Below are 16,339 nucleotides of genomic sequence, written 5' to 3'. Positions count from 1 at the left end.
ATCTTCTTGCCATCTGCTGTATTTCTAAGTCAAGAGCCCTTGAGGAAGTCACTGCTGCAACAGTAGGCTAATGAACAATTATGGACATTAGTCAAGAACCGCATGAGAAGAAATGAATTCTTTTTCAGAGGTTTTTGGTGTGCAGTCCGTTCTGTGGCTTCAGAATATTAAGCCTTACTGCACAACAACTTCAGCATTTTTTCCAGAGAGCTTCTAGTTGAGTAACATTTTTTCTGTTTGCTTTGCAAAATAGGTATTTAGCGGTTATGTCTTCATTTCAACAGGTGCTTAACGTTCAGGCCAAGGGAAAAGACAAAAGAGTACTTTAGAAGGTACTTCCTCTTTTGTACTAGAATTGACTGAAAAAGGGCGGAAGGGTGATTTTCAGCTTAACTGATGCAACTGCCAGAAACTTTTAACCGTTTCTTCACGTAGTAACCAGACTTTCAAATAAGCCCATCTTGGGTAAAACAGAAGCCAAGTTGCCTGTGTTTTTAAAAGTGAACCTGGTCTGTCCTTCATGAGGGATGTACTCCTTCTGTTCCTTCCTCTCAATGACTGCAGGGTGATTTGCAAAGGAGGGAAGGGTCACACAGAAGATACTAGCAATTGGCTTATCATCTCCTTATGCTTTACTGCTCCTGCAAAGATTTAAGGCAGGATACTGCATCAGATAGCTGTGTTCCCATATTGCTCTTGCCTCCTAATTTACTCCTGAAGTGCATCTGATTTCCAGAGGACTCAGTGAAATGCACTGAATATGTATCATCAGGATGATTATTCTCATGTGCCATATGGGTGGTTTACAGCTGCCTGCAGTAGCTGGCATGGTAATAGACTCCTGACATAAATTGCCTTTAATAAAAAATAGGGAATTCAACATAGAAACTTATCAAATTTTCAGTAATGCCCAGGAGACAGAATATCTTAGTTCTGACCAGAACTTTGTAAGCTAAAGCATGCAGACAGCTAGTATGGCAGCCTTGGAGAGAAAGGATTAGAACAAAGCTATTTTAATCCCATATGTCCTGGGACAAGCAATTTAATGACTTCCATTTGCATTGTCTGTGAAATGGGGATAAATAATATTTATGTTACAAACCCATTAAGGTATATATGACGTGCAGAAACAGACTCCACAATATATGACATGCAGAAACAGACTCCACAATCGGTGAGATTGTAAAGTAGGTATGTTTATTCAGCGTTGGGCAGCACGGGGGGTAGTCCCACCAAAGTCGTGTGCGCCTGACTCGGCAGTTCGCTTCAAATTTATACAGTCAAGTGTTACATATACGTGGAGTTTCACAATACGCCTACACATTAGGCATGACCTGTCCCTGCTTCATATTAAAATTAGTTTTAAAAAGTCACAAGGCTGGTCTTGGCTGGTTCTTGGGGTCGACTGCTGTTTCTTATCAAGGACTATCTCCTGTCCCAGCCAGCCTCAACAATGCAAACGTTAGGCATCACTTCTCATCCCCTTGGGCCGACAATGCAAACGTTAAGCATCACTTGGGACATGTCCACCTCTATTGAAATTTCTTTAACTTCACTATAAGCTACATAATTATTAAACAGTTCCTATTTACATCCGTATATCTACTATATCTACCAAGGTTCCTTTGGCTCCCTGTTTCATATAGAAGTACCCTTACTGAAAATCCTTTATAAAAATCATGCTTTACTAACATTTGCTATTAGGATGAAATTGGTTCTCAAGCTGTTCTTGGCTTTTGCATGAATTTGGTTTCAAGCCAAAGAAATATTTTTTTTCTTCTGTTTAATTTGTCTTTGCTTATTTACTTTAAGGCTTGCTCTTCTGGATGAAGGTTCAGCCAGGAGCTCCATGAAAATGCATATGTTTCTTATTTGCTCTCTAGGACAGTTAGCTGTGCAAACTGAATGTTGTGTCAGTGGGCACCTTGCCACTTAGCGTGGATGGATGCTTCATATTTGGCTTCTTTTATTTAGTGTGGATGTTGTCTTTCTCCTTATGACAGTATTGCATTAAAGCGTAAACATCTTGGATAGAAATACAGAATTTCAAAGAAATTCATGGTCAGCATTTTAGTATTTAGTTCCGTGTAAAGTAGCATGTGCTTTTATCTATCATACCTCTAGTTACCCTTTTATCAAGCTTCAGGTGCATGATATATTAAGGAAATAAATAAGTTCCCCAGGCTGACCTGACTCTCTTGAGCAAGGCATAGGGACAAAGATATTTCAAATGTTGGGCTTATGCATAGGTCTGCCTTATTTTACATTTAATTTAGACTATCAGAAGAAAATGCTACCCAGGGCAAGGCTCAGAGCAGCCAGAGCTGGAAGAGCACTTAAACAAATATACCCTTTTATAATAGCTTGGTGTGCTCCTGGCATGTATTTGTGATGGAAGCTAGGAGAGTGTAGAAAAGACTCATTTATGTATTCTGCCAGCATTATACTCCAGGGATGTTTCCCATGAATACACTAGACTTCTGAACCCATTATTTCACTGAAATTCATTAAATCAAGTCCAGAGCTGACATTTGAAAATCTTGCTCAGCCCTTTTTTACACTGTTAATTTTTTGCTCTTTCACTATCACTATGGGATATTTTTATACATAAACTAGTCATGCTACTGTATTTGTTGAGACAGCAGCTGTGCTTAGAGAAAGATTTTTAAATTAGCATTTAAGGACTATCAGAGTAAACAAAAACACTTCAGAGTTATACAGTTGCAAACAAGGACAGAATTGTCCTTACCTAAGTAATATTTGAACTCTTATCAGATTAGGCATCTACTGCCACATATGCAGCTTATGAAGAAGAGCCACTGTGATGCTAAAAAAGATACAGATGTCAAAAACATATATTAAGTCTACTATATATGCATAGTACCCAAATTCAAGAGTATTTGAAATGAGGAGCTTACAGATTTAATTAAAATCATAAATCCTGAATACGCAGTCCTGTAAAACACTTAGACATTGAATTTGCCTTTCAATTTCATGTAACAACCAATTTGCTGGATAGGGGCCTAAAAAGATCTGCATTGAGTTCTGAAGACAGGGAAAATTTATTTTTAATTTTTAAGTTGTAAAACAAATCCTGGAATCAGTGGGGTTTTTTCATTTTTCATTTCTAATCTACATTTTAAGAAGTGATTATATTCTAAATGTTATCTTAGCCTTTTTCTTTTGTTGCTCATTAAGGGGGGGAAGCAATGAGGTTAGAAGAAGCTGATATTACACGTGATCTTTCAGTTATCTGGCAAACATATGCCAAAGCATTTTAGGGATGATTTATGCTCACTGCTGCCCTAGGCTTGAGAAAGGATTAGCAGTCATGCTAGCCTGCATAGTGGTTTTCTTTTACTGACAAGTCTCCATTAGGTATTACATTTAAATGGTCATTTATTTCACTTGCTGGCCTGAGGAAATATTGAATTGTGGTTACTGTTACCACTGTGTCAGAGGGCAGACTTCTCATCACAGTTCTCCTTATGCTGCACTCAGTAATGTAGGAGACATTTTTGTCAGATCTGGAAATAACATAATATTATTTTGTCAACCACAAAGAATTGTTGCAAAGTATAATAATTTATAACCATATTTTAAAAGATACCTCTTTAACCATAGTGTGTAAACTTGAGTTTCTCAGAACACAGAAACATCTGTAATATTTTGATTGTGCTTTAAAATCTGGAGCGGAGTGGGTGTGCAGGTGTGTATGGGGGGGTGCATTCATTCTGTATGGAGACAGTTTCTGCTGCCTGTGTAGCTGCCATCACAAGGTTTTTCTTGGACAGCCACGTGGTCCATATGTTCCTACCCTGGATAACTACCACCAAAACTTGTATCACTCCTGAAGAGAAACCCTTATTATAGGAGGAAAAGGGTTTTGTTTAAATTATGTCACAAACTACTGCCTTCTAAGGTTTCATCTTCTGGTAAAAAAGCATTTCATTCGGATTGACCTACATTGTTACTGCATGAGTGTGTAGTCTCAACAGAGCTAAAATTCTTGCATCAGTGTCTGTGATTCAGTACATAAAGCACTCTCCACTAAACTTCCCTGCACTTAGCCAATTTTTTTTTCTTTTTGGCAGGTAGAAAAATTGAGAACAGACAACAGGTGAGATAAGTGTCGTATTTCTTCTAGTGTGGCAAAGAGAGCTGTCTGTTGCTAGACAACACATTTCAGCTCAAGACAAGAAAGTAAGCTGCCCAGCCACAGGATTCCAGTGTTCGATGGAGCTGACTGAGAAGGCTGTAAACCTGCCACTACAAATCACCATGCAGAGGAATTATCAACTCGAGGGTGGTGGTGGGGACCAAACACCTCAACCTTCCTTTACCCAGGTTTCTGTGCCATTCAGGGGATAAAAAAAAAAAAAAGTAGAAAAAGTTGCTTTAACAAGGTTTACGCACCACACCTGATTATTTACCTTCAGATAAGCTTTTGAAAATGTTGTCCTTAATCTTTGTGAAATAATTTTATATTTTGGACAGAGGAAATTACTGTCAAAGTGCTTACTACTATTAATACCTGTATAGAATTTTAACCAAGGTTGGTTGGTTGTGTTTTTGAACCACATGTTGGCAAAGGTTGCTGGTCCTTTGCATTTTCTAACTTCTGACTAACAAAAATACCCTCTGACCTGAAAGTATCCAAGGCAAATCTCTGCCTGAAACTGCTGACCCCTGAAAAAATGTGGTGGATAATGGAAACCTTAGCATATCCCCCTAAGCAGAGATCTGCTATTAGGTATCTCTAGAATAGCCTCTGTTAGGTGAAATTATCACACTAATGCCACTGAAGCTCTACTCATTTAAATTTAGTAGTTTTCCTGCTTTATTAGTTCCCAGACCCTCCATCAGCTGAGTGATTTTCTGTTTCAAACATGAGATGTTCATATTTGTGCTATTGTTTTTTGTAAATGCCAGGAAGGAGAAACGTGAGCACAGTCCTCTTTTATTTGCAGATTTACTTCAAGAAATCCACTGTGATTTGTGCTGCAGAGCCTGGGACTGCTGTGATTTATCCTTGCGTACAGGTGGCTTTTACCATAGCTGTAGGTGATACAGTATGTATTTAAGGGGGGGAAGAATCCTGTGGATAAGGACACAATTTGTGCTCCTGAAGGACATAGTTGGATGCCAGACTTTCATTTGTCTAATCCTCTTACATAACCTATTCCCTGCAACTCTTCTGTTTCTGCTTCCTTTATGTGACATGACAGCCATGATGGGTTTGGAACAGTAAATACATGCTATCAATGCTTAAGGAATTTTTTTTCCTGTTATCGTTGTATTTATCAGTCTAAATGTGATGCTGGATATATTCCTCTTCCTAGGCAGATAACAGTAGCACAGCAGCACAAATGTCATCCCCTCTGTCTCCAGGGACGATCCTGTAGTACAGATTTGGCATTTTAAAAATTTGCTTCATATGGCTCAATGAGTTCAAGTGCATTCTATAATGTGAAGCAGTAGCTTGAGTAACAACTGCAGTATATGGGTTACATACATCAGCAGTTTTCTCTGATATTTTTCACATTGAACTGAAAAGAAAAACAGTTCTTTTTCTCCACTTCCAACTACTAAGTAAGCTCATCGTAGGAAGTAAACTAGTGCAGACTGTGTGAGAAAGCAGTTTCTCTTCCCCTGGGGAAAAAAAAAAGCAAATGCAAGAGAAAGGAGCAATTCCATTAATTTGGAAAGTAGTTCCTGTCAAAACTTTCCTAGTTTCAAACAAGAAAAATAGTGATTGTTTCTCCCTTTTTTTGTATAAAATCACTGACCTAATATTCTGGGTTAATATAAATAGCTGATGACTCCATTTACATTGCCTTTCATGAAGCTCTGCTTCTGGTATTTACTCCTCCTACTGGAGGAGTAAAATTCCTGCTTAGGGTCACACAGGAAGTCTTTAGTAGAGCTAGAAATGGAAAGTTAGTCCAGTGCCTTTAACCATAAACCAACACTTCCTTCCTTAAACATACTGGCTAGGTGCTCCACATTACAAATTGCTGCATTGGTCACCAAGATAAAAGCATTTCAGGAATTGCGAAAGTTTCTTTACTACAGAAGTGGAAACATCATCAGATTTCACACATTCTTGTTAATTCTGCCTTCCAGTGTGGCTCATTTCTGTGGCTTCTCCCCAGAAAAGGCACAAATCCACTTGTGCCATTGTCCGAGCAAGCCTGGGGCTATTTGCGTTTGCTAGGGCGTTCTGGTGTAGGGATGTGACTGCTTGTGAGCCTGGGGCTCTGCCATCTCCTGGGAGCGCTGGGCTGCTCTAACTGGTCTGGGCACCAGTGAAGCCTTGCACAGACTTGTAGCAATACCTGTTCTAAAACCCACAAAACTGGAAAAATATACAATCATTTTTCATATTCTCACCCTTCTCCTTTATCTCCACCACAGTGTACAGCAGTATTTTTTTATTCTCCTTTGTCTAGTTTAAATAACAGAAGTTCAATTTTGTAGTACATAAATATTGACACTTTATAATCCCTTTTCCTGAGCAGAAGGAAAACTGTGGAGATAAGCCACCGATGAGCTCTTAACTTCCATCTAATGACTTTCATTTCAACATTGAAGCCTTTATCAGTGGAATGTGTACTGGAAAGCAAGGTTCTGTGCAGGGCAGCCAGAACTCAGCATTTGCTGCACTGACCTGCCAGAGGCTGCTAGGAATAGCAAACAAAAATAGTTGTTTCCAGAGCAGTTGAGCTACTGAGGGTTGTTTTCAATGATTTGGTTAAAAATCTTTATTTCATTCAAATAGGAATGTGACTACAGTGTCTGTCTGCTGGAATACTATTATTTAATTTTTTCATTATTTCTCTGAAAGTACTTGGCAGAATACTTGAATTTGCAGTCAGTATCCTACTGATACATTCATCTGCAACACTGATGTCTTTTCATCTGTTCTGCTCTGTCTCAACTCTTTAAATTCAATCTTCTGTTTCCTCTGCTACCATGGCTGACTTTTTCTACACTGCTGAGAGCCAGCCAGATGGTGTTTTGGGCTTGCTCCTAGAAGACAGATCTCATTAAGCCAGGAGTCAGTGCCTTAACAGGTCTTTAACCGTGTTGCCTTATGATAAAGACAGCAAAGCCAGATCAAATATCTTAACCCAGTTAGATGCTGCTCTTCAAGACAGGTTTGCAATTTTGTCTCATTCCTTCAATAATAATGTAATATATGTGATACATGTGCGTGTCTGTATGTGTACACGTGCACTCATGTGCCTACCCCCAATGCCTTTTTCCTTGTGAATGCAATTTTAGCTTTTCATTTATTCTACTGAGGCACAAACTGCTTTATCCAGCTGTCATATTACTTGCTCAGATGGAAAATGCAGCTGAGTGAATTGTATAACAGTACATCTGATTTTTTGTTTTTCTGAATGTTACTATATTAGTTATGGATTGTAGGTATCAACACCACCCTTTCTAATTTTCATGCAGTATATACAAAATAACTATAAGAAGGTAGGCAATTAATTCAAAATCTTATTATTCTTAGTGGTAGCTAAATTTGGTCTAGTTATTTTTACTGCTTTAGAAACTGTTGAATAATTTGGAGCTATGTTCTTTTTTCTTCAATGTTTTCTACTTAAGGCATAAGGTTTAAAAAAGAGCTAGATTTCATGTTTAAAATAACAGGTAGGAAACATTGTTGAAAATCTACCAACGCAATTTTTATTAATCTGTGCCTCTGTGGACCATTTCCCAAGTCTGTAAGATCTGGTGACACTCAGGTTGCTGTCCAAAGCTAAGTTATGCCTTAATGTAAGAAGTCAGCCTTCTGCTCATAAAGGCAAGAAAGCCAAAAAAAAAAAAAAAAAAAGAGGTCTATCTCCACTTTGGCTACAGCAAACTCTTTCTATATGTTTGATGATGAGTTGCAAAAATGAAGAGGCAATGGATGAGAATGTTCCCCATGTTAGTAATGACATCACAAAACACAATAAATAATTAGCTCCCTCAAAAAATAAAGTGGTTTACCCTTTATTTTTACCCTTCATACCAGGGCATAACTTGTCTTTTACAAGACATGGCTGTATAGACAGCGTTGCATTCAGTACCAGTATATTATGCAAATAATTTTCATGTATTTGATAAACATTATCTGGTGAAGGAAGCTGGATCATCAGGAGTTAATTTTTTGCATTTGCGTGGCATCTTAAGAACTGCAGTTGCAAAGGAAAGCTTAAAGGGCTGTGAACATACATGCCTATTTCAATCCATCACCCTGCAGTGAGCTCTTTATGATGAGATTGCAGAGGGAAGAGAATGGAAAGCAATGCAAGGAAAGGAAGAAAGTAAGAAACGAAACTGGACATCACAGAATATATTGCTGATTTACTGCATCTCCTTCTTAGGAGGCTTATTCAGCATCCTGAATCATGTAATTAATACACAATTATGCAACAGTTTTGGTAACTTGACTGTTCTGCTGCTGTAGTCCAAGTGGCAGGACAGAGTTGCAGGTCTCTGAGAGACCTCCAGCATGTATCTCATGAGGTGCCAGATGATACCATTCAAGACAGCCATGCTGGCATACACTAGCGAGAGCCATGTGGATGAGTGTGAACATGAAGTGTGAACACATTCTGCTCATGACCTGCACTGCACATGGCAGTAGACCTGACTGTGGAGGGATGAGGAGAGAGAAATGGTGTGAGCAAGGCTGAAAGCTAACCAAAAAAAGTCTTGTTAGTTTTGGCCCAGTGTGTCTGTTTATCCATATATGTCTATGTGAGGTGCCTCCACACAGAACAAATCTAGGACTGTGATCGAAATAGGTTCCTCTTTCAGCATCCATCATGAGTGATTTTTGGCATTAGCCTTTGTGACTAGAGTAAGTGGATGACCTAAAGATCCAGTCAAATATGTCATCTTTAATCAACCCACAGATATGGCCATTAGATATTTCCCTGGATTGTCTAAAATAAAGAAATTCTGGAGGTGGGTGAAATGCTCCACTTCCGTTAACTATAGCATGTTCATACCTATTACTGAGTTCTTCATATTATTCTGTACTTATGCCATCTTAAATAGAATCTATTTGCTTCTGGTTTATGTAGAACAGCTTACCAGCTCTCTTATAATTTCTCCTGGTATTGTCACAGCTTCAGAAAAAACTACCTGTGTTGTGTAAAATGCAACATTTGAAAAATTATTAATTGGAGCATTGTTTTTTCCCCTGCTATTCTGAAACTGAACAAAACAACCTGGACGTGAATCAAATGCATGATAGAAAGAGACTAACTCATATTTTCATAGCAGTCCAAAGTCATTTCCCCTCAATTTCAGAAAAGCATAAAGGCATCACGACAAAACATTGAGAATGCGATTGTGACAATAAAATTAAAATGAGAACATAATAACAGTGGGTATGAATGCTCACATGCAAAATCTGGTCAATAACTGAGAAATGTGGCTTCCCTCATGACTCGTTCACCTGTGCCTCCAAATACCTTTAAAATAGATGGGCTGGTTCGCTCTCTGCTTTGTACCACACCTCCAGTAGGACTGTCAGACCAACTGCAAATCTGCTGTAATTGCAGGGAGATGAGGCCTATGCCTGCACCAGCCCTCTTCACCCACAGATCCAAATATCTGCTCCTTTCTGATGCAAAGGAGGTCAGCACTAAGATTCTTAATTTTGCATTGTAATCAATTTTTGAAAATGTTAAAAGCTGATTACCCTGCCTGTCAGAGACTTCCTCCCCATCACTGCTACCATAATGTCATAAACAGTTGAACTCATATGACGGGTACCAGGGGTACCAGGATGACCTCTCAAAAAAGGACAGGCAGATGGCACATCAGGTAATGGGCCCACACTGATGCCATACAGACTACTTACACAAAGTAGGAAATCTGAATAGTCAGATTTGCTTTCATTTGTCCGCAGTCTATCATGCTCATTGATGTTCAAATACTTGGCAGGTATTCTATCGCATTCAAAGTAGTTTAGCAGGTTTTTAAGTTAAACTTCTCTCCATGATTTTTGATAGTTGTTTCCCCTTCTTACCTCCTGTCATTTCTTTGGATTGCGTTAAGGTAGTACCCAGGACTCCCCCAAAATGAAACAAATCGCTCTTAATTTAATTTTTATTGTTATGTTTTGCTTTATTTTCAAACAATTAAAATAATGAGATCTGTTTCTCTACTTTCCAATCCCCTAAAACAAATCCCAAAGCAAGAGAAGTCAGCTACTGCTTTGCTTACTTCCCCGCTTGTAACCTCTAAGACTTACAGATTCATGCCATCAGGGCAGCATGCTTTGTCTGCATTAAGTGGATTTAAGCTTTTAAGAAGCAGTTCTCTAATCTGTACATGATCTAGTTCATTCTCTGTCATTACTTGTAAACTGATTGCTGGCTTCAACTGATCTCCTCTGTTTGTCTGTAAAGAGAGATGCAAAGTTAAGTGTTTAACAATGCTGTCACTGTTACAGTATCTCCTACTTATAAACTGTCTGGTATCAATTGAAGTGGCCCAGTGGTTTCTTTAACCCTTTGATTAAATCATTCCAGGATAACATTTCAAAAGGTAGCAAAGCTCATGTCATTAATATAGAGGTATATGTGCTGTGCACTGTTTGTTCTCACTCCAGCCCGACATAAAAAGCAGGCAGCTTCATGTAGAAATGGATGCATACAAAATATCTTGTTCCACAGAAGCAATTGATTGCTCTTCTCCTGCACATTGATTTTACTGCTGTGTAAGCCTCAGACATCCATTTTGAAATGTTTTGAGACTATCTGAGATTTGCAACAGGCAAGGCCCCAAAACCTTTCTTCTTAAAATCTGTTAGGTTAGTTGTATGTAAAAATCAAGGAATTTTTTAAACAGAAATATCAGATTCAAACTTAAAATTAAAAAAAGCTATGACAACACATCATGTCCTTGTCATACAGGGTTGTGTCACACAGATGAGAGAGGCTGCGTAGCTACTCTGCTGACACATAATCAGGTACAGGTATTGCACCAGGAGGCAGGGCAGACAAAACAATAGCATCATTAATACCTTGGATAAATCTAGTCCTGCTTGTTCTTCATGCCCTTTTGATTATACAGGGGATAGAGAGAAGATATTCAGACTGATGTCTGTGTTTTTAAGAGGAACTTGTGTTGCTGTGCTTGACCTGCAGACATCTTGATTGTCCTGCAAAGAAAATCACAGGGATTGTAACCAGAGGTTTGTAAGAATGAAGGAAAGAAGTATCAGAACTTACCATATATTTCTAGATGAGAATTGATAATTGATCTTAAAAGGTAATCATAAAAATCAGATTACCTCATTTTTAAATGTTTTTATTAGCTAAATAACAGCATTTTTCTCTGAGCTTAAATGACACAAACACCAAGATCTGAAAAAGTTAATATATAGACGGCATGCTTAGGAGGACACATACTGAGAGAACAAGAGGATCAACCTGCTTTAGACATTGCATTTTCACTGGCTCACATGCTTGTGAAAGAGATTAATTTTCTTCTTTCACTACCTTTAAAATGGAGTGCACTGGATCGAATGTTTCTCTTCTCTGTTTAGAAGCATTTTTAAGCTAAAATGAGCATGTATGAATGTATGAGTTTTCAGTAGAAAACTGTCTGCTGGAAAGTCTCTGAATATCAAAGTCTTCTCACTGAGCACAGCTATGATTCAACTTCAAAACTTGCTCATGTTTAGTTCCAGTTGGTATTTAATATGCTTTTCTGATTTTTAAGTCTTTTGCTTATGTTCTTAAAAAGGACATGCTTTCTTTTCTTCTTCATCAGCCATTTTCTCCCTATTGGGAGCTTGGTATCTTACAAGTTTCTGGGCTTGCTCTGCCACTGAGAAGGAAAAACTGGAATATTTGTGTCATAATATTTTTTTCTAAGGCAGAGTGACATTGTCACAGACATCCTGTTAAATTCCTTGCTGGTCACCAGCTTTATGTCTTGAAGTTGGCATTGTGTGGAGTGGTTTTAGTAATATGTTATGTTCTCATTTTGCAAGCAACTAATTTAATGTTTAAATTCTACATTTCTGCTATTCTTACTATATTTTGGTACATTATTTCTAATATATGCCAGATTTGCTTTCTACTTATTATAAAGCTGAGATCGAATATTTTTTTCTGTATCATATAGCATGTTTCCCTGTGTGTCAAAACTGTGTGTCAAAATATGGGAAATATTTCATTGCATTACAGTTTAGTAGAGTGGGCAATATTTAAACCAGTCTTACAACCCACTGTGTGACTTTAGTGAAACAACTCTTACTAGCATCTACAAATAAGATTCCTATGTTTCTCAAGTTTGCATGAGGTTTCTACAATGTGACTCGTCTCCTCCAGGTTCTGTGCCTGGTTATGACATCCTACATAAAATACAGCAACAGTGAGAGAGCAGTGTAAGAAAACCACCTTTCAAGGATTCAGATTCTCTTTATCTAGTCACCACCCTTCTTCAAATAAAATGTCTATCTTTGTAAATGAGTCCAAAAGGCATGTGTTTAGGATGGATGTTTAAATGTTTGAGAACAGGAGAAGAAAAAAAAAAATTCTTTGTATCTGCCCACAAATGAAGACCCATATCCAACATAATACTCAGGCTGAGTGAACCCTGAACCTGCATGGAGTGTCCCGGAAACAACTTATGAAGCAACATGATTCAGCTTACATGGAAAAGTTTATGAAAGGGTAAGGTGATGTGGTTGCTTTTGATAGCAGTTGGTTTTAATGCATTGTTTAATAAAGCAAAACTGTTTAAAGACAACCTGTGGAATAAACTAACTGTGATTATGGGGAAAGAGGCTAGGACAGAAGAGCTCTGTTTCTTTAATAACATGCAGAAACTCTTACAAACTGCTGAGACAGACCTTAGAGGTACATTTCTGCCACAGAAAACAAACACTGTAAATGCAATAAGTTAAATAAACAACAGGGTTATAATGAAGGTGCTTATGGATTCTTGTTTCAAAGAGGAAAAACTACAACTCTGTCTTCTGGAGTCATAACACAGAGTAACCAAGTAGTGTAAATTAAAGAGGAGCTGGTAGAAAGAATTTCACAAGACTGAAAGTCTGCTTCTGAAATGTCATGTAATATCTCCCTCATTTCCACATACACCAGTGCAATGAGTTGGTTCTAGCAAATTTCTGCACACTTAGCACCTGAAGAAAAAACTGATCAGTTTGATGTGACATAACTGCCTGCAATCCCCCTCTTCCTTTTTTAACTGCTCTTTCTCTCCTTCAACCCACATCAACGGAATCAGAGTGTCAAGTCACAAATTAATCCCAACTCCAGGCAGTGCTAGAAGTGTCACGCTTAATGGCAACTCGGCCATACAGGGTCTCAGCTCATGTTTCAGCCTTATAATAGGCTGAGTTTTCCTACAGTTAATATATGCTATACAGGCATTTTAAAAGAAATACTGTTCTAGTCTCCAGTCTCACCTTCATTCTCTCTCTCTCTCTTCCTCCTAAATTGCAGCAATTCAGATTGCAAATAAAACCAATAAGGGATGAATGTGGAACACTGGCAGGAAATGGGGCAATGTATTTCATTTACCTCCAGGACAAATTAATGCACGTGCTTAGTGATGGTTATTTAAACATCAACATTATTAGCTATTGCACTGTGGTTTTTTTTCCTGGTAACTGATGCCTCACTCTGGTGCAAGAAGCAGCTCTTTTGTAAGGGGAATGCCATCACGTTTTCTCCCCTTACCCAAAAAGAAGCACTTTGCAACACTGGAGATAGGAATGGAAGTAACTTGAAGGAAAGGTGAGTTGATAGAGTGTACAAATTCCATAGTACACAAACAGCTATAGGTGCACTACATCCTCCAAGTTCAAGCATTTTCTTATTTTTGGCAATTCATTCAGAGATTACTGTGCAGAACTTGAAAAAGTTCTACACTTTCCACAGCAGTCTTGCCCAAGCCTGTCTCTGCTTCTTCTGTAGAAGCATGGTTTGCATTTTGACAGAAACAGATGAGTTTTTTGCTATCTTGGGGAAAAGTCTATACCCTTCCTCTTCAGGGGTCTTCTTTAAGCTCTGACAAGCTCTTTTTAGAGGATGTAAGCACACATGTACAAACAGCATTGAGAGGAAAGCTGTGAGCACTGCAGAAACTTTAGAAGCTCTTACTCATTGTTTCCTAACTCTGGACTTCTGAAAAAAACCCCACATTTTTCATTAGTTACACATGTTGATAAGAACTCTTTATAGCCAATACCTTAGTAAGAGTGAGGATGTTATTGCAACCTAAAGACACAGCCTTGCTATTTCCTAACAGAGGATGACTAACCTTCATATACTGTACAGCAACTAAATATATCAACTGATGTTCCAGAAGATGATGCTGCCACACATACAGTTCTTGACACTGACTGATGAGCATTATACTATGCAAATTGGAAACAAAAGGCTACATTGTCAAAAACAATCCAGTGAACATTAATTCACATACACATACTTCTTTCTACCTACAATTAGCATTGTAGCAGTAAATAAACCAGAAAGAATTGACTAGCACAAAAATCTACATGAGATTAATTTACTATAAAATAATTTTGACCTTTAACAAAGGACTGCACAGTGTCATCTTGCTGTGTTCTTTTCAGTAAGTGAAACAATCTTAAGAAACAACATTGAAGAAAATATATCTGGCCAGAAAAACCTAGTCTATGCTATAATAAACTCCAATGATCCTTTGAAATGCTCTTGATATGTCTCAAGCTACTCTCTTTAGTTACTGCTCAGAGATGAGTAAAATACCGAACTCTTATCTGGATCCTAGACAAATATTGTGGATTTCTGGAAATGGAACTACAGAAGAGGGTGTGTGTGGGAGAGTGTCTTTCTGATCTGGAAATAGGGGAAAATGCTGATATTCATTATCAAGACAGACATGTGGGAATAAAGCAGTATTTCCTTAATTAAACAGAAAAAATAAGGCGAGATTATAAAGCAGAAGTCAGAGAAGTTGTAAAGATGAGCTGGAAAACAGATTCAGAAAACTAAACTTAGAATGGTTTCTTCAATTTAGTTTGAAATGTTGGTAAAACTGCATGGGGAATAATATAGCTGTGATTCTATGTGTTATTTTTAGGTCACTCAAACTGTGAATAAAGCAAGAACCCCTGGGGAGAATTTTCTTTTGTAGACCTGGCCTCCTGCTAAAATACTTCGGTTCAGCTGCGGTGGCATGGGCTTTCTACAGGCTTCTGTATTAGTTCCACTTACTCTCTCAGAAAATAATTCATTTTAATTATGGATATGGGAATAGACACAGTGCTTACAGCATCTCAGGGAAAGAGAGAGAAAGCAGCTGAAGCCTGAGCAAAATACTGTCCTGTAAGTGATGAATTAAGAATATTCTAAGTCATAAAAAGGAAAAATCAGTCTTATCTCTGACCTTGTAGCACTTTAATTTGGATGAAATATCATACATGTTGCACCTGTAACTAGCATAATATCCAGCTGTATTCTCCTTAAATCTTTTTCACAATGGTAGTTGATGTTCTAATTTGTTCCTAGCTGTGGAATTTTCCACTGACTTCAATTTTGCAAGCAAAGCAAGATTCTTCTGTTATTATTAAAATGGAGGGGGTAGCTGTAAGGTTAACTTATCAGCTTCATCCACAGCTGTAATTTCAAGGGATGACTGAATTGGTTAGGACAGGACAGGGCTGAATACAAGGCTAGAAAATGAAGATGATAGAATTGCCTACCATGAAACTCTACAAGCAAGCAGTAAGTCATAACAGCAACAGCAAGCAGGATTGGCCCTAGAACTAATATATTATTATGAGATGTAAAAGATACAGGAAATGTGGATGCTACCAGTAGTACTAGAAGCTGCATGACCTTAGGAAAGCCATTTGACCTCTCATTTCCTTAGTTTTCAGTCTCTTTCTGCATGAGATTTCATTTTGCCTCCTCTGCTTAAAGTAACAGATTCCTTATACTTTTTGAGTGCTAAGCAGTTAGTGCTCTAACATATCATGAACTGCAACTGAAAGGAAAAAAAAAGGCTTAAAGATGCCTCCAGCTTCCATGGGCTACAAAAGAGTAAAGCTGTCAAATAACCTTTTTAGCATGGGCCTGCCCACATTCAAAGTAAGTCCTCTTCCTCTGCTCTGCTCGATGGCAAACCTTCATCTGCCCCAAACAGCTAAGATGGGTCATGCAAAACAAAAATGTTCAGCAGTACATGATTGCATATTGGCTGGGCAAAAGTGCATTACTAGGGAGGACAGCTACATATGCTGTTTGATCGAAAGGGAGGGTTTTGATGCCAAATTATGAAGCCTGCAAGTAGACTTGTA

The sequence above is a fragment of the Haliaeetus leucocephalus genome, unplaced genomic scaffold, assembly GCF_000737465.1.
Source record: "Haliaeetus leucocephalus isolate CR32 unplaced genomic scaffold, Haliaeetus_leucocephalus-4.0 Scaffold185, whole genome shotgun sequence".
Classification (NCBI taxonomy): domain Eukaryota; kingdom Metazoa; phylum Chordata; class Aves; order Accipitriformes; family Accipitridae; genus Haliaeetus; species Haliaeetus leucocephalus.
This window is presented reverse-complemented; position numbering follows the sequence as displayed.